We start from the raw sequence: 19621 nt of genomic DNA on the forward strand, positions 1-19621 counted from the left end.
TGAGTCAACTCTTCGCATGAGGTGGCCAAAGTACTGGAGTTTCAGCTTTAGCATCATTCCTTCCAAAGAAATCCCAGGGCTGATCTCCTTCAGAATGGACTGGCTGGATCTCCTTGCAGTCCAAGGGACCCTCAAGAGTCTTCTCCAACACCACAGTTCAAAAGCATCAATTCTTCTGTGCTCAGCTTTCTTTATAGGCCAACTCTCACATCCATACATGACCACAGTAAAAACCATAGCCTTGACTAGACGGACCTTTGTTGACAAAGCAGTGTCTCTGCTTTTTAATAGAAAGTTTCTTATTTAAAGACACAGTTTCCTCTTTGCTTCTCTTTGAGAATTTCTCTTTTAGGATTTCCTAATTTGCATCCAAAACTTTGCCTAGTTTTAGTTTTGGATGAGAATTAATAATCATACTTCATAAGCATATAGTATATAAGGCATATGCTTGACACATAATAGATGCTACAAAAATAGAAGCTAATCTAAGTATTAACAAGTCAAGAACACCATGATATAATTTTAATTATGTGTTATGAACTCAATCACAGTGTAATGAGTTAAATATAAGATACATATATACATTAATGATTATACATTATAATGTAATATATAAATTATATATTTATGTTAACATTATAACATTATATAATATTATATAATATAACATTAATGTAGTATATTGTATCTTTTTTCTTACTTCACTTTTAGAAAATAAAAATGACTTTGTTTTCTTAAAAGTGATACATTCTCATTACTCAAAAGTCTAAATGAAAAGGAAAAAATTGCCAAAAATTCATTCTAGGTCTCTTGCCTAGATATAACCATTAACTAATTATGAGTATCATTACAGACGTCCATCTAAACAAGTATCCCAAAAGAAGATTAGAGATAATGGTTGATAGTCATACTGTATATGGAGAAGCAGAAGTGATTTTCTAAAACTGGGATGACAATTATATGCTAATTTAAGAAGAATAAAATATATTACCAAAATGTCACAAAAATACACAAAATTCAAAAATTTTCTAATAGGTTAAGGCTTATTCATAGAAGTGTTTATTCCTAAAATTGACAGAAAATATTAAGAAAAATATCAATGGTGAATTATATTTTTTCAACTACAATTTCAGTTTTATACCATATTATTGACTTTCTCTAGTGGTAGATAAAGAACAAATCTTTTTTCATTTCTCACCTTCTTGTTACTGATATCCCTGTTTATAATACATTACATTTATTCTAATTGTTATATATTTTGTTGTATTATCTAAATTATTGCTTTTATTGTCAAGGTTCTTTATGTTATAGTATGGAATTTGCTTCTTACAATTATTATCCCTTTATTATGTTTAAATGTATATCATCCATTCTTTTACCTGGTTTTCTTTACGTCTAAATCATCTGACTTGATCTATCAGTTGATTGGTGGTAATTCCTGATCATCATTTTTCCCCTAAAGAAGGGCTCCTATTTTCTATTCTTTGGGGTTTATATGCAATTGAAAAATATTTGTCCTTTTCCTTTGCGCCTAAAGGGCGACTTAGCTAGGTATAGTTTCTTTGTTTTCACTCTTTCCACTAGAACATTGTAGATAACTGTATTAGTGCTATTAAAATTCAATGGCAAACTTGTTTTTTTCCAAATTTTATGGATTTATTTACTTAGGTATCCTTACAATTAAATAATTTGACTAAGATACATTTTGAGTTCCTTTTATTACTCTCTCTTTCTCTTGAATAGTGGTACCCCCGTCTATAGCTTCAGTTGTGTGTCTGTTTTGAGGACTTAATATGCTTCTGCTGGAGTTCAGATCTTTGCTTTGGGTTTTCCACTAGTTGTTTTCCATCAAGATATTCCAAAGCACTTAAAATTAAACAAATTAAAAATTTTTTCTTTTCTCCATTCCCCATACTAGGTCCTCCAAGCTGACCTCTTCAAAAAAAAATTTTTTTTTTCTTTAAAATTTTTCCTTCTCCATAAGTGGCAATACAATTTGCTCACCTTTCCAAGCCAAAAGTCTGTGTGATATGAATGTTTCTTTCCCCCTTTCTTCTCTCTTTATGGTCAGTACTTCATAGAATACTGTTGATTCTATCAACTTAATATTTCTTGAACCAACTGACCATATTCTTATTACATCATACCATGAGGTATATCTATTGCTTGATAATTTGTTTTTGTTTTGGTTTTTTTTGGAAAATTTGTTTTGACAGAAGGGAGGGCATCATGTGTAATACATCTTTGGCAGTAATTAATGGGATAAATGAAAATCACTTCCCAACCCCATAACACAATGGAATCTTCTTATTTAAACACCACACACCAACTAGTTCTAACCAGATTTGGGGACTGTTTTTTAAATTTTATTTATTTAAATTATGGTTAAAAAAACATAACATATACTTTTCCATCTTAAACATATGTAAGTATGTAGTACGATAGTATTAAGCATATATACTTTGCTGTACAAGATATCTCTAGAATGTTTTCATCTTGCAAAACTGAAACTCTGTAACTAATAAAGAACTCCCTCTTTACCCTTCCCTCCAGCCCCTGGAAACCACCATTCTACTTTCTGATTCTGTAAATATGACTACATTTGATACCTCATATAATTGCATGCATACTTGCCCTGTCATGTCTGACTCTCTGCTACTCCATGGACTGTAGCCTGCCAGACTCCTGTCCATGGGTTCTCCCAGGAGTGAGTTGCCACTTCCTTCTCCAGGGGATCTTCCCAACCTAGGGATTAAACTGGAACCTTCTGCGTTACTGACTCAATGGGCACAAGGTTGAGTAAACTCCAGGAGTTGGTGATGGATAGGGAGGCCTGGCGTGCTACAGTCCATGGGGTCACAAAGAGTCGGACATGACTGAGCAACTGAACTGAACTTCTGCATTGCAGGCAGAATCTTGACCTTTTGAGCCACTGGGGAAGCCCCTCTCCCCCCACAGTATAAGTGGAATTACAGTGTTTGTCTTTTGTGATTGATTATCTCACTTAGCATAATACCCTTAAAATTCACTCATGTTAAATTGTGTCACAGAATTTCCTTACTTTTAATGGCTGAATAATATGCTATTTTATGTATTTACCATATTTTGTTTATTCATTTGTCAATGAGCATTTGAATTGCTTCCACCTTTGGGCTTCCCTGATATCTCAGTTGGTAAAGAATCCACCGGAGAAGGCAATGGCACCCCACTCCAGTACTCTTGCCTGGAAAATCCCATGGACGGAGGAGCCTGGTGGGCTGCAGTCCATGAGGTCGCTAAGAGTTGGACACGACTAAACGACTTCCCTTTCACTTTTCACTTTCATGCATTGGAGAAGGAAATGGCAACCCACTCCATATTCTTGCCTGGAGAATCCCAGGGACAGGAGAGCCTGGTGGGCTGCTGTCTGTGGGGTCGCACAGAGTCGGACACGACTGAAGTGACTTAACAGCAAATTCCTGGGTCAGGAAGATCCACTGGAAAAGGGATAATCTGCCCACTCCAGTATTCTTGGGCTTCCCTTGTGGCTCAGCTGGGAAAGAATCTGTCTGCAATGCGGGAGACCTGGGTTCAATCACTGGGTTGGGGTGATCCCCTGGAAAAGGGAAAGGCTACCCAGTCTAGTATTTTGGCCTGGAGAATTTCATGGACTGTATAGTCCACGGGGTGGCAAAGAGTCAACATGACTGAGCGACTTTCACTTTCACTTTTGGCTGTTAGAAATAATGCTGCTGTGAAGGGTGTCCCTTCAAAACTCTGTTTCGATTCTTTTGGATGTATACCCACTAGTGGGATTGCTGGATCACATGGCAGTTCTATTTTTCATTTTTTGAGGAACTTCCATACTGTTTTCCTTACCATTTGTAGTCCCATCAGAAGCAGGAAAAGATGGGCTTTTTTCCTTAAGGCTGTGAAACTGGTGACTTTTCTTGTCATTTAGAGTTCTTTCATGAGTACATTGCTTCTTTAGGCAATAGAAAGTTTTGAATGTAACACAATCAATAAAAATGCCTTGCATTTATCAACTTATTAATATATATTGGTTAAAGATTGAGATAATAACTTTAAACAAAATGTCCCCTTTAACAGTCACAATAATCCTATCGGGTGAACATTTTTCATTACATACTTGATAAAATTGTGGTTTAAATTAAGATAACTTTCTAAAGTCACACAGCTTCTAAGTGTTAGAGTTGGGACAAGAAACTGTTTCGGTTGGATTCCAAAGTCCTTGCTTTGGTTTCCAAACTCTTAAAATAATGCACTCTAGTGATTAAAACAAATTGAATATTCCCCCAACATGTGTGTTTTTATAAATTACATATGTTCTGTATCAATACTTAATACATAGCACATATTCAAAAATGTAAATATATAGGACTGTTAGTTCAGTTTAACTGCTCACTTGTGTCCGACTCTTTGCGACCCCATGGACTGCAGCACGCCAGGCTTCCCTGTCCATGATCAACTATTATTAAATGTATACAAACATAAATTTTAATGTTTTTATTCATCTCAGTAGGTCATCTCATGCGTTTTCTGGGGTGTGCACATACCAATTTGGAGACAGTTACTTTAATCCATAGGATAATATTGTGTGTGTGTGTGTTTGGTCGCTTAGTTGTGTCCGACTCTTTGTGACCCCCGGGACCGCAGCCTGCCAGGCCTCTTTGCCCATGGGATTCTCCGGCAAAAATACTGGAGTGGGTTGCCATTTCCTTCTCCAGGGGATCTTCCCGACCCAGGAATTGAAGCCGGGTCTCCTGCATTGCAGGCAGATGATTTACTGACTGAGCTATTGTTGAAGGCAGAAACTATTGTTGAAGCCTAATACTATCTCACAGTAAATCATTTTAGTTAAGACCTTACACTTCAGCTAAAATATCGCCTTCTCTCTTACAGGGGAGTGCCTCTGTACTTAACACAATATTAAAAATAATTTCTTAGCCATAAAAATCCATGACATCCATAAAACCATTGTTCTCTTTTGGTATTATTTTGGTGGAGGTGAGATTTTATTTTATCAAAGGCAAGTTGAGATGGTACACAGTCAAGAATAGCTGAAGTGCAGGGTACAGGGGAAGATGAAGTTGGAAAAGTGGGTGGGGGCAAAATTATGGGAAACCTCTACTGCCATGTTGCAAAATTTGACCTTCCTTCTATAGGGAATGCCAGCTACCAGAAGTGTTTGAGCAAAGATGTTATGATTTAGGTCTTATGGGTAGGGACTTGAGATCTCTCCTTGGTTTATGCTGGTTATAAATCAAATGAATAAAGAATAAAAGTTGAATAGTTCCTTTTGCCTCAATATTTGTTTGAAATATTATAGTTATAAATATTACACAGATACTGAAATCAAATTGTTAAGCAGTAAATCAATATAATTCAATAGCTTGATATTGTGTAATTGAATCATGCTGTACAAACGTCAGACTTTATTAATTCCAATACAGTGTTAAAAATAGGATTGTTTGAAATGTAAGAAAATGCATTTAAAGACACTTAAAAGGACACGACTTAATGACCCAACAACAAGGCATCCCTAAACAATGCAGTTTAGTTGTTCCTGGTTTTAAAATTTCTACAAAAGAATGATACTCTAAATACTCTTGTGTGTCTTGTACTTTTATTGGATATTGTTGTGAGATTCACCCATGTTGTTGTATGTAGTATGTAGCATTCTTTAGAATGAATGTATCAAAATTTCATTCATCCTCCTGATGATACATTTGACTATTTGACTTCTAACTTGTTTGATGTATTATGAACATTTGACAAAATGTGGCAAGAATTTAAATCTATAAAAATTAAAACAAAAATTTTGGAAAGAAAAAGGAGTATGGATGAAATCATCTTGTAATAAAATGTTTTTTTTTCCTTCTGTTTTTAGAGTTGAGAAATAATTTTTGACCTATTATGGCTACATCCACAGCTACAAAGGTTTACCAGAGAAATTGTTCTAAAATCCATGGGAAATTTCTATATATTAATAGAATACTTATTCAAGCCACAAACCTTTTCAAAGTAATGTTTCAAATATTGCTTAGAACATGGAGTTTATACTTTAAAGCAGTATTCTAAATCTTATTCCAAGTTGTTTATTCCTCAAACTTGTTTGATTTTAAATCCACGTGCCTGTCTCTGTCACTATGATTCTTCAATCTTTGTGTACTGTGATAGGCAGGATTCTAAGATGACTCTGAAACGACCCTCACATGTGTTTAATTCCCTTACCTTTGAGTGTGAGTGGAAAGTGTGCATGTGATCTCTGATCCCTATGGTTATATTGTATGGAACAGGAAAGGGGGCTCTTTTAGGTGGGTCTGACTTAATCACATTAACCTTTTAAAAGCAGAGGGTTTTTATAGCGGAAATAGCAGGCAGAGAAATTCAAAACCTGAGTTGGATTCATTGTAAGGGAGATTCTCTGTTGCTGAGATGGAGGGGGCCATGTGGTTAGGAGCTGAGAGCATGCTTTGCCAACAGCTAGCAAAACAATGGGGATCTAAGTCCTACAACCACAAGGAATAAATTCTGACCAAAGGAAGCTTTTCTCAGTTGGGCTTCCAACAAAGAATGTAGCTGTCTTCCACCTTGATTTCAGCTTTATAAGAACCTGAGCAGAAGACCCATTAAAATATGCTGGACTTTGGAACCATAGAAACTGTGAGATAGTATAAGTCTGTGAAGCTTTAAGCCACCCAATTTGTGATTATACAGTGAGAGAAAATAATACATAGTTTTTTGGTCTAAATTTTTCAAAAGGCATTTGCTCAGTTAAAACAACTTTCTAAAAAGCATATTTGACTAATTGTGGTTTAAGATGTAGCTGGGAATAATTTAAATGGCATTCTACTAATGCCTAATGTGTTGCCATTTTAATTGTTTTTGATGAGATGGTCCATAATTTAGTAAAATATATAATTTCTAACAGCTCATTTGAGATAGTAATTGATCACATTAGATATATTTGTGTGTATATATATATATTTATTACTATGTACTATTTTGATTTTTCAGTTTTTAATTAAAATATTTTATTTCATTATATTCCATCTATCTTTTTTATAGAATAGGAAGTGGCTTACTGTTTTATGGTTTTCAGGGAGGATGGGGATTGAGGAGTTGCATGTATTAAAATAAAGCATTATACACATCATTATATTAATGTATGTTTAAGTATTTTTGACTGCATAGTGACAAATAATAATATGCAGCAATATCATTTAGTAGCACTAACCATACTATAATTTTATTTTTTAATAATTATTTTATTATTATACATTTTAAATGAGACCTTAATATTTGTGGAATTAGCATATAGAAAATAACAATAACAGGTGTATCTTCTTCTGTTAAGATATTAACAAAAATTGGAATAATTTTCCTCTCTCTGTTGAGAAGAGAAAATCTTTATTTTGATTATTTTCCCTTTCTATCTGAGGTTTATTCAAGAGACTCTTATGTCCCACTCTTCCTAATTTTAATCAAGTGTTCATTTGTGCTAGTTATTCTCAGAGTTACCGATTTTTCAAGTGTTTGGCACTGTTAGAAAACTGGAAGGTTGTGAAGGAAACTCAGAATATAAGTTCAGGAAGTTGGAAGCTTCATTTTGGTGATACAAAGGAGTAGCTTGTCTGACAGTCAGAGAAAGGGTGTTTTTGTGGCTAGTTCTTCCTTTTTAAAAGTTATGTGTTTTCAGAAAATATTATTTGAATATTTGGGTCTTATCATTATGTATAAAGATAGTAGTCATTGAGATAAGGTTGGCCAATATTTTTTAAGTTATCTTTTTTTTTTTTTTTATTTTGGTGAGGTGCCAGGGTGAGGGGTGCAGAGACAACACTTACAGGTGGGCCCAACTGCAGTTGCCAGATGGCTAGAGGGCTTTAGGGGTTTAATCTCGGAACATGGGGCAAAGATAAGTGGCACATATGAGGATCTAATGTCTAGTTTGGTCATAATAACACTATGCTCTAACCAATTGACCTAATTAGATGGGATTTTCAAGACTAGATACTATTTTGATTGAAAGCATAATAAAAAATCTCTTAATAGAGCTTCACTAACTAGTGAATTAATCAAAAGTCTCTTGCCAGAGTGTGGGTTGTTCATTCAAAATAGTCTACGCTGTAGTAACCTGTACCTTGTACACATAAAATTGAGTTGTGTATATATTACTGGTTGCATTTTCCCACATCTTTTATGTGAGTTTCAATTATTATCATGATTATGACATTTAAATATTTCATAACTGATGAACTGAATGCATGAACGTAAATTCAATGCTTTAGAAAGGATCAAAATACATGTGGATTGCTAAAACGTACAATTAGGAAAAAAATAGGGAAAAAAGAAAACAGGTTTCTGCACAGCCTAGATTACAAGTAATAACTTACTTTAAAGTAACTGAAACTAGAAGTCACAGACAATGCATTGTCCAGGGCATTATTCACACTTGGAATGTCAATCGGTAGACCCACACTTAAAGAAGACATCTTTGTCTTATCACAAGTTTAGCAAATAATTATATGTTAGTATATATTAAATAAATGAAAATGTGATATTGACATTTACATGTAATGTATTCACTGTCTTCCAACTTTAAATTTTTTGTTAACTGAATAGCTTTAAGGATAACAAGAGCTTTATGCACTAATATAGATAATAATAATAAGTGGTATTTGGCCAGCCATGGAAAAAATGAGTTAAAGATACACATACTGGCAGTGCTGATAAAATATGCTGTTATTATGGTGAAGAACTTAGTGTTTCCTGATGGTTGTTTCCATTCAGGTGAGCCAGATGTCATAACTCGATCATGTGGGTTTATCAGGCCCTCTTTAAACCCACATTTAACAAGCCACCTTTTGATTATTTGGTTTCTTACATAAATTGACCAAAGAGAGAATGCACTGGTCAAACTGTTGCCAATATTGGGAATATTTGAGTTATATTTTTCAGTATAAGTTAAGCGATTTTAGGTTTTATACTATAATATCTCCTGAGTTTTTGGTGGAGTTCAGAAAGTCTACGTGTAACCAGTTATGTTTGTTTATACACTGATGAGATCTCCAAAAGAGCACTAGCAAGCTGATGAGATGGGAAGGGGAACATGGCTATCAGGGAGGCAAAGGTGGGGTCCATCACCTGACTTGTTTAGAGTTCCCACTTCTAGGCAGTCATTCGTAGTTTCCAGTTCCCTTGACATCCTTGTTGTTCTCTTCTAATTATTTTCTAAAATATGGTACCTGGCATACTTTATATAGAAGGTTATAATCAGAGTTTGCCTATAACTTTGAATTGTGCTTTTTTCTTTTAAAATCATTATTAAGATGTACTCAATAGTCTTCATAATTATTTTATGGCTTTATAAATACCTAATCAAGTGTTTGGAGAAGGCAATGGCGCCCCACTCCAGTACTCTTGCCTGGAAAATCTCATGAAGCAAGGAGCCTGGTGGGCTGCAGTCCATGGGGTCGCTAAGAGTCGGACATGACTAAGCGACTTCACTTTCACTTTTCACTTTCATGCATTGGAGAAGGAAATGGCAACCCACTCCAGTGTTCTTGTCTGGAGAATCCCAGGGATGGGGGAGCCTGTTGGGCTGCCATCTGTGGGGTTGCACAGAGTCGGACACGACTGAAGTGACTTAGCAGCAGCAGCAGCAATCAAATATTTCTACCACAACTCTTCTTTTTTAAATTTTTATTTGATTTTACTCTTTTCCCATTTTGTTTTATTTTTTATTGAAGTACAGTTGATTTACAATGCTGCATTTCTAGTGTAGAACAAAGTAGCAAATATACATATATAACTACATAGATATTTTCCTTTTCAGAGTCTTTTCCATTATATTTTATTACAAGATATTAAATGTAGTTCCCATTCTTGTTGTTACCATCACTGTCCCATAATTTTCTTTACTATTTCCATGTGATTTATCATTTAATTGTGCTTTTTGTTTTTTGCTTTAAGTTTATTTTCCCACTTAATTATGATACTTAGCTGTCCTTTTCAAAAATATGTGTGTGTGTGTGTTTGTATCTTGGAATTGATTTTTTTGGCCCTCAATGAGGAACTTTACTTGAATCTTCTTAGGATCCAAGAACTTCGTAAATCTTATTCCTGTCTTCTAGCTCAGGATATGTCCTGTTTTAGTGTGCTTAGCCATTACTCGAGTATCTTGTTAGAATGGAGATTCTGGGTCAGGCCAGGGCTCGTGATTCTTTGTTTCTAAAAAAAGCTACATGTGAGTTGCCAGTGCTGGTCAAAAAGGCGAATCTCTTTCATTATGAATCATTACGGATGATCTCTTTCATGAAAAACTCTAGTGAGAATATAAAACACAACCACCCGAGCGCTCTGAAAAACAATAAAAAGCAGAATGCAGATGGAAATGGACTAGACGCAAAACAATACGAGGGGTGAGTTTCTCTCCGCTTTTCCCATTCTTTTATCTCCTAGATTTTTTTTTTTTTTTTAACAGTGGAAACAGTGTCAGACTTTATTTTTCTGGGCTCCAAAATCACTACAGATGGTGACTGCCGCCATGAAATTAAAAGACGCTTACTCCTTGGAAGGAAAGTTATGACCAACCTAGATAGCATATTCAAAAGCAAAGACATTACTTTGCCAACAAAGGTTTGTCTAGTCAAGGCTATGGTTTTTCCTGTGGTCATGTATGGATGTGAGAGTTGGACTGTGATGAAAGCTGAGTGCCGAAGAATTGACGCTTTTGAACTGTGGTGTTCGAGAAGACTCTTGAGAGTCCCTTGGACTGCAAGGAGATCCAACCAGTCCATTCTGAAGGAGATCAGCTCTGGGATTTCTTTGGAAGGAATGATGCTAAAACTGAAACTCCAGTACTTTGGCCACCTCGTGTGAAGAGTTAACTCATTGGAAAAGACTCTGATGCTGGGAGGGATTGGGGGCAGGAGGAGAAGGGGACAACAGAGGATGAGATGGCTGGATGGCATCACTGACTCGATGGACGTGAGTCTGAGTGAACTCTGGGAGTTGGTGATGGACAGGGAGGCCTGAGATTTAACTGAAGGCTAGTCTCAGTCATGGAGCTGCACTGCTGCTATATATGGTGGCCGTCCTGGCAGAGAGGAACCTAAAACTCTTAGTGGGTAACCTTTCTTGTTGGCCAGAGGAACAGTGTGGAAAGGGCCCCGGTGGTCCGAGTGTGTGTGAAATTCCACTACGACTTTTTCTCTCTCATTTTCCTGATACATGTGTCCTGAAGATGGCTCCAGTCTCATGAATTTATGCAAAGTGCAGAAGGATGAAATGTTGAGAGGCACTGATATTTTCAGCCTAGAGGAATCAGAAATAAAGGGATGTTGGAAATAAGAGTGAGGGGAATACCAGAAAGGACATCTCCTAAATCTTCGTGTGAACTGAATTCTTTGTCAAGCTGTGAATGTGAAGCACATATGCAAAGTACCATGACCAAGTCTTTGAGAAGTGAAGTGTGATATAAGCTGCAGTACAAGTCCAGGTTAATCCCCACGCTACCCGTATGCAGGTTAGAACCAAAGGAACAGGAAAATTTGAAGACTTAACTGATAATGGAATCACTGGTGAGAAGGCAAGCAAAGCTCATGGTCTGAGTCTAATAGGATTTAGTGCATGATATAAATATACAACACTTTCCAGAAGATTTTAGTAGGATCCAGAACCTCTCAGCATAATCAAAATTTTCAGGATACAGCCTGAAATAAGATAATTTTATATGCAAAGTTGCATATAAAAATGATGAAAATTGGACATGTTTTAAGAGGAAAAAAATCAACAGATGCCAACTCTGAGTTGAGTCAGATGTTGAAGTTAAAAACTTTCAGCCATTATAACCAATGCTCTATGCAGAAAATGCAAATACTTTGGAAATTAATGGAAAAATAGATACTCTAAGCAGAGGAAGAGTAACTTTAGTTCTTTTAAAAAGAATAAAATGTGAAGATTTTAACTAAAAAATTTAATAAGTAATAAAAATTTACTGGGTGGGCTCAAGAATAGAATGCAGATAGCAGATGAAGGAGTCAATGAGTTTAAAGATAGATTAATAGAAATCCTATCTGAAAAACAGGGTAGAAGAAGATTACAATATAAACAAAAAACTAAATTTTTCTTCTTGCCACTGAAATCATAGAAAAGAAAGAAATTGTTATAGAAGAAAAATATTTGGAAAAATAATGACTAAAAGTTTCCCAGATTTGGTGACAAACCAAGATGCATGGTAAAACCCAAACAAGCTAAAATTTAAAAATGTTATAAAACACGTAATGAACCTGCTGGAACAAAACAGTCTTGAAAGCAGCCAGAGGTAAACAGCACATGATAATTCAGATGACCGCAGAGTTCTCCTCAGAAACAATGGAGGACTCTAACAATAGTACTTTTTTCTTTTTTTTTTAAATGTTAAAAGAATTGTATATTCATTGAAAAATACCCTTTCAAGAAAGAAGATGATATAAAGACATTATCTGGTGAAGAAAAACTATGAATTATTTTCCACTAGACCTGCTCCAAAATTAATGCCAAAGGAAGTTCTTCGGGAATGTTCTTCAGAGGAATGGTTGTGTGTGTGTGTGTGTGTGTGTGTGTGTGTGACTCAGTTGTGTTCAACTCTTTGTGACCCCATGGACTGTAGCCCACCAGCCTCCCCTGTTGGTGGAATTCTCCAGGCAAGAATGTTGGAGTTGGTTGCCATTCTTTTCTCCAGGGTATCTTCCCGACCCTGGGATCGAACCCTGGTCTCTTGCATTGCAGGCTGATTCTTTACTGCCTGAGCTACCAGGAAAGCCCAAAGAGAAATGATACTAGAAGGAAATTTGGAACTTTACTAAAGGAGGAGAAATAGAAACTATAAATAAACTGTTTTTCATCTTCTATATTCTTTAATATATATATAACTCTTGGAAGGAAAAATTATAGCAGTGTCTGGTGGGGTTTTAAAGTTTATGTAGCTGTGATAAGAATATATAGTTTACAAAGGATATTTTCTAACTGAAAGGATTAAGATATCAAATAAGAGAAAGTTATCTGGTGATTCCCCTAGTATTCAAAGATTCAACAACATACTTATAAGTAACCTATAGGTGAAAGAAGAAATCCCAAAGAAAATTAGACAATATTTCAAACAGAATGAAAATGATTGTGTAGCATATCAGAATTTTCAGGACGCACCTAGAGGGAGATTTTGAGGAAAATTTATGATGGTGAGTGTTTATGTTACAAAAAATGAAAGGTCACAAATCAGTAATCTCAGCTTCCACCTAAGGAACTAGATAAATAAAAGCAAATGAAACCTGGTGAAAGCAGAATCTAAATTTTAGTTAATTCCTGGTGAACTCCGTAAGTCAAAAGTATCCCTTGGCCTGGGATTCTAAGAGCTGAGGAGGTTCACATAGTGTCCCAGACAGAGTGGAGGGTACTGGGCTTTGGTTACTGCTGATGGTACTGGTATCTGCTCAGATGTATTGGGTTGGCCATAATCTCTTATAGGAAAACCTGAATGAACTTCTGGCCAATCCATTTCCCCTTTCAGTTTGCTTCTCTCATGTAGATTGCTAATGCGGTACACCTGGTTTGTGAATACAGGGCTTATACAAATACGGGACTCTCTCAGGTATCTTGTTGTCTTTCTTGATATCATGGGTTGAGTTCACCTACTCTCCTGTGGGTGCTTGTGTGACTGTCTCACCCTGATGCTCATTGCCATTCAGCTGTCTCCATTCTCTTGCTCACAAACTATGTCAGATGCAGAAAAAAATTAGAAAATAAGCCACCCACCTGTTATATTTGTTGTTGTTTTTCAGCCACTAAGTTGTGTCCAACTCTTTGCAACCCTGTGGACTGCAGCATGCCAGGTTCCTGTGTCCTCACTGTCTCCCAGAGTTTGCTCAAATTCACGTCCACTCAGTCACTGATGCCATCTAACCATTTCGTCCTCTGCCACCCTTTTCTCCTTTTGCCATCAGTCTTTCCCAGCATCAGGGTCTTTTCCAATGAGTTGACTCTTTGCATCAGGTAGCCAAAATATTAGAGCTTCAGCTTCAATCCTTTCAATGAATATTCAGGGTTAGGATTGACTGGTTTTGTCTCCTTCTGTCCAAGGGACTCTCACGATTCTTTTCCAGCATCAGTTTGAAAGCATCAGTTCTTCACTAGTCAGCCTTCTTTATGGTTCAACTCTCACATCCTTTCATGACTGCTGGAAAAACCATAACTTTGACTGTATGGATCTTTGCTGGCAAAGTAATGTCTTTGCTTTTTGGTATTCTATCTAAGTATGTCATAGCTTTCCTTCCAAGGAGCAAGCAACGTTTAATTTCACAGCTGCAGTCACCGTCCACAGTGATTTTAGACCCCAAGAAAAGAAAATCTGCCACGGTTTCCATTTTTTCCCCGGATGCTGTGATCTTGGTTTTTTGAATGTTAAGTTTCAAGCCAGCTTTTTCACTCTCTTCTTTCACCTTCATCAAGAGGCTCTTTAGTTCCTCTTCACTTTCTGCCATTAGATTGTATCATCTGCACATCTGAGGTTGTTGATATTTCTCCAGTTTGGGATTGTTGATTCCAGTTTGGGATTCATCCTGCCTGGCATTTCTCATGATATATTCTGCATATTTGGGGTTGCAGTAATTCCCAGAGCTATCTGGGTTTAGCTCCTCAGAACTCTTTTTTAAATTAAAACTTTAGGGAGGCATAGACTGCAGGACTTCTCAGGAACTCATGGATATGCAGGTACGTTTTCTTCTGTTTGTCTGCACCCACTGAGAATTGTTATCTCACAGGAAGTGTGAAAACTGTTTATTACTTCCTCAACATTTATTCATGTCTGTTTCTTATGGCAATCATTATGTGATGGGTCCTCAGGCTTTAGGTTTCTGAAGATCCAAAGCTCAGAATCGTGCAACTCCAAGTAAACTTTTGAAACTTAAAATCCAAGACTTGAACATTTGAACATTTTTAAACAATGTGTGTTCATCACAACTTTCCCTAGGGCAGTGTATGTATATAACCCGTACAACTCGGTTTGGGGAAAGGACCAGGATACACATAGAAAGACAAATGAAGAAATCAGTTCATACTTCAAAAGTTCTCCTGACATCTATGAAGTAAGGAGAGTAAATGACAGTTATTTCACATGGTTATTGTGATGATTCAATGAGGCAAAACATAGGATTCATGTGGCAGTTTCTGACAACAAAGAATTTAAGTATTCCTCTCCTTTTTGTCATTGTCATCTCCTCCTTTTCCCAATAAATGCAAAAGTATCATCTATGTTGAGGGAGCATGTAAAGACATCTTAAAAGTTTATTAATTATGTGAAACAATTCAGGATATGTTTGAAGAGGAACTGATGGCTCCAGAATAGAATACATATGGCCAAGGGAAGGATAGTGACTCAGCTTCTCCTTAATCCATTCTTTGTCTTACCTATTATCCAGGATAGATTTTTGACCTCAGTACATTTAAAAAGTCTCCTAATGTTCACCATGGCTTCCCTGGTGGTTCATTGGTAAATAATCCACCTGCCAATGTAGAAAACAAGGATTCAATTCTGGGGTCCGGAAGATCCCTTGGAGAAGGAAATGGATACCCACTCTGGTATTCTTTTTTTTTTTTTAATTTTATTTTATTTTTAAACTTTACATAATTGTATTAGTTTTGCCAAATATCAAAATGAATCCGCCACAGGTATACATGTGTTCCCCATCCTGAACCCTCCTCCCTCCTCCCTCCCCATATCATCCCTCTGGGTCATCCCAGTGCACTAGCCCCAAGCATCCAGTATCGTGTATCGAACCTGGACTGGCAACTCGTTTCTTACATGATATTTTACATGTTTCAATGTCATTCTCCCAAATCTTCCCACCCTCTCCCTCTCCCACAGAGTCCATTAGACTGTTCTATACATCAGTGTCTCTTTTGCTGTCTCGTACACTGGGTTATTGTTACCATCTTTCTAAATTCCATATATATGTGTTAGTATACTGTATTGGTGTTTTTCCTTCTGGCTTACTTCACTCTGTATAATAGGCTCCAGTTTCATCCACCTCATTAGAACTGATTCAAATGTATTCTTTTTAATGGCTGAGTAATACTCCATTGTGTATATGTACCACAGCTTTCTTATCCATTCATCTGCTGAAGGGCATCTAGGTTGCTTCCATGTCCTGGCTATTATAAACAGTGCTGCAATGAACATTGGGGTACACGTGTCTCTTTCCCTTCTGGTTTTCTCAGTGTGTATGCCCACTCTGGTATTCTTGCCCAGGAAATCTCACTGATAGAGGAGCCTGGTGGGCTACAGTCCACAGACTTGCAAAGAGTCAGACACACAACTTAATGACTAAGTATGAGTGTGAGCTTGTTAACCAAATGATTACTTTGCAATATAGTACATATATTTAAAATTATAAAAATCAAAACAGGGGAAGGAGAGAGTGGGATGAATTGAGAGAGTGACATTGAAAGATATACATTACTATATGTAAAACAGATAGCCAGCAGCAATTTGCTGTATGACACAAAGCTCAGCCTGGTGCTCTGTGACAGCATAGAGGGGTAGGATGGGGTGGAGTGCTGGGAGGGAGGTTCAAGAGGGAGGGAACATGTGTATACCTATGGCTGATTCATGTTGTATGGCAGAATCCATAACATTGTAAAGCAATTATCCTCCAATTAAAAATAAAAATTAGAAGAAAGCCAAGTATCAGGGAACCCGAGAATACTGAAATGAAAAGGAATGATGCAACAAATATTATAAAGAATTTTATTATAAAGATTGCTGCAGGGACCATTGAATTAAAAATGCTTAGTACAAACTATAAGAACTAATCATTGGCCGAGATTGTTTGTGATAAAGGGTACAGATTCTCCTCTTGTTGCAGAGATCCTGGGAGAAAGATCATGTATCCTACTGTGGAGTACTAAGGTGTTCAGTTCAGTTCAGTCGCTCAGTCGTGTCCATCTCTTTGTGACCCCATGAATTGCAGCACACCAGGCCTCCCTGTCCATCACCAACTCCTGGAATTCACTCAGACTCACGTCCATTGAGTCAGTGATGCCATCCAGCCATCTCAACTTCTGTTGTCCCCTTCTCCTCCTGCCCCTAATCCCTCCCAGAATCAGAGTCTTTTCCAATGAGTCAACTCTGGACATGAGGTGGCCAAAGTACTGGAGTTTCAGCTTTAGCATCATTCCTTCCAAAGAACACCCAGGGCTGATCTTTCAGTCCAAGTGACTCTCAAGTGTCTTCTCCAACACCACAGTTCAAAAGCATCAATTCTTCGGTGCTTAGCTTTCTTCACAGTCCATCTCTCACATCCATACATGACCACAGGAAAAATCATAGCCTTGACTAGACAGACCTTTGTTGGCAAAGTAATGTCTCTGCTTTTCAGTATGCTGTCTAGGTTGGTCATAACTTTTCTTCCAAGGAGTAAGCGTCTTTTAATTTCATGGCTGCCGTCACCATCTGCAGTGATTTTGGAGACCAAAAAAATAAAGTCTGATACTGTTTCCACTGTTTCCCCATCTATTTGCCATGAAGTGGTGGGACCAGATGCCATGATCTTAGTTTTCTGAATGTTGAGCTTTAAGCCAACTTTTTCACTCTCCTCTTTCACTCTCATCAAGAGGCTTTTGAGTTCCTCTTCACTTTCTGCCATAACGGTGGTGTCATCTGCATATCTGAGGTTATTGATATTTCTCCCGGCAATCTTGATTCCAGTTTGTGCTTCTTCCAGCCCAGCGTTTCTCATGATGTATTCTGCATAGAAGTTAAATAAGCAGGCCTTGACAATATCCAGCCTTGACGTACTCCTTTTCCTATTTGGAACCAGTCTGTTGTTCCATGTCCAGTTCTAACTGTTGCTTCCTGACCTGCATATAGGTTTCTCAAGAGGCAGGTCAGGTGGTCTGGTATTCCCATCTCTTTCAGAAATTTCCACAGTTTATTGTGATCCACACAATCAAAGGCTTTGGCATAATCAACGAAGCAGAAATAGATGTTTTTCTGGAACTCTCTTGCTTTTTCCGTGATCCAGCAGATGTTGGCAATTTGATCTCTGGTTCCTCTGCCTTTTCTAAAACCAGCTTGAACATCAGGAAGTTCACGGTTCATGTATTGCTAAAGCCTGACTTGGAGAATTTTGAGCTTTACTTTACTAGTGTGTGACATGAGTACAATTGTGTGGTAGTTTGAGCATTCTTTGGCATTGCCTTTCTTTGGGATTGGAATGAAAACTGTTATTTTCCAGTCCTGTGGCCACTGCTGAGTTTTCCAAATTTGTTGGCATATTGAGTGCAGCACTTTCACAGCATCATCTTTCAGGATTTGAAAGAGCTCAACTGGAATTCCATCACCTCCACTAGCTTTGTTCGTAGTGATGCTTTCTAAGGCCCACTTGACTTCACATTCCAGGATGTCTGGCTCTAGGTGAGTGATCATACCATCATGATAAGGTGTTAGATATGTGCATATGAAGTACTAGAGTGTTCAGTTCAGTTTAGTCGCTCGGTCGTGTCCGACTCTTTGGATCGCATGGACTGCTGCATGCCAGGCTTCCCTGTCCATCACCAAATCCTGGGGCTTGCTCAAAGTCATGTCTATTGAGTCAGTGTTAGATATGTGTATATGGAGTAATACGTGTTATATGTGTATATGGAGTAACAGGGTGTTATTATGTTATATATTGTGTGTACAGATTTAGGTTTTGTTGAAAGCTATTTTACTTTTCAAACAAATAGGATTTTCATGAGTCAGAACTGTAGAGCAAGGTAGAAGGTAACCAGGGGAGATATATCCTGTCTATGCTGCCTTATTAGCACTTGTCACATTGTGTTTTGTTTTTTGTGTTTTTTTTTTTTCCAAATAAGCAGAAGTTTAATTTTTATCTCATTCAAAAAAAAGGGGACCAAAGGTAGATAGTCAAAGGATGATATGGTGAAGTCCTGATGTCATAAGGTATCAAGGCTCCTATTTTCCTATTTGCCATTTTTAATATTGCTTTCATCTCACTTACTGAAGCAGTTCTAGTTCTGGTAGACATAATGCTTTCCAGGCAGAAAATTGTGTGTGTGAGAGAGAAAGAGAAACAGAGAAAGCAAAAGATAGAGACTCTTCCAGCTCTCTAATCTCCCTTTTTTTGAAATGAAATTTTTATTGCGATAATGGTGGATTCACTGTACTCATTTCTTATTAATGATAACACTTTTTTCACAACCAGAATTCTGTTGATACACTCCACTAATCTTCGATTTCCCCAGTTTTATTTGCTGTGCGTGTGTGTCTGCGTGTGTTAAATTCCTCACAGTTTCATTGTGTCTGGGTTCGTGTATCCACTACACAAACATACTGAACAATTCCAATAACATAAGGATCCCTCGATCTACGCTTTTATAACCATATTCATCTCTCTGCTGACCCATTCACTCCTCCATGACCTCCTAACCCTAACCTTTGGCAATCACTGATTTATACTAAATTTCTAAAAACTTGCAATTTCAAAATGAAACCATACGTACAACATACTTTTGAAGATAGGCTCCCCGCCCCCCCCGCCCACTCAGTATCACTCCCTAGAGAGACATCCAAATTCTT

General features: G+C 37.1%; 1 protein-coding gene across 3 annotated transcripts in view; it reads left to right on the forward strand.

Moving 5' to 3' along the window:
- NOL4 (nucleolar protein 4) overlaps positions 1-19621 on the forward strand; it is a 468364-nt gene that overhangs the window by 6327 nt on the left and 442416 nt on the right. The window lies entirely within an intron of this gene.

This window comes from Bison bison, unplaced genomic scaffold (genome assembly GCF_000754665.1).
Source record: "Bison bison bison isolate TAMUID 2011002044 unplaced genomic scaffold, Bison_UMD1.0 scf7180017864286, whole genome shotgun sequence".
NCBI classification, from domain to species: domain Eukaryota; kingdom Metazoa; phylum Chordata; class Mammalia; order Artiodactyla; family Bovidae; genus Bison; species Bison bison.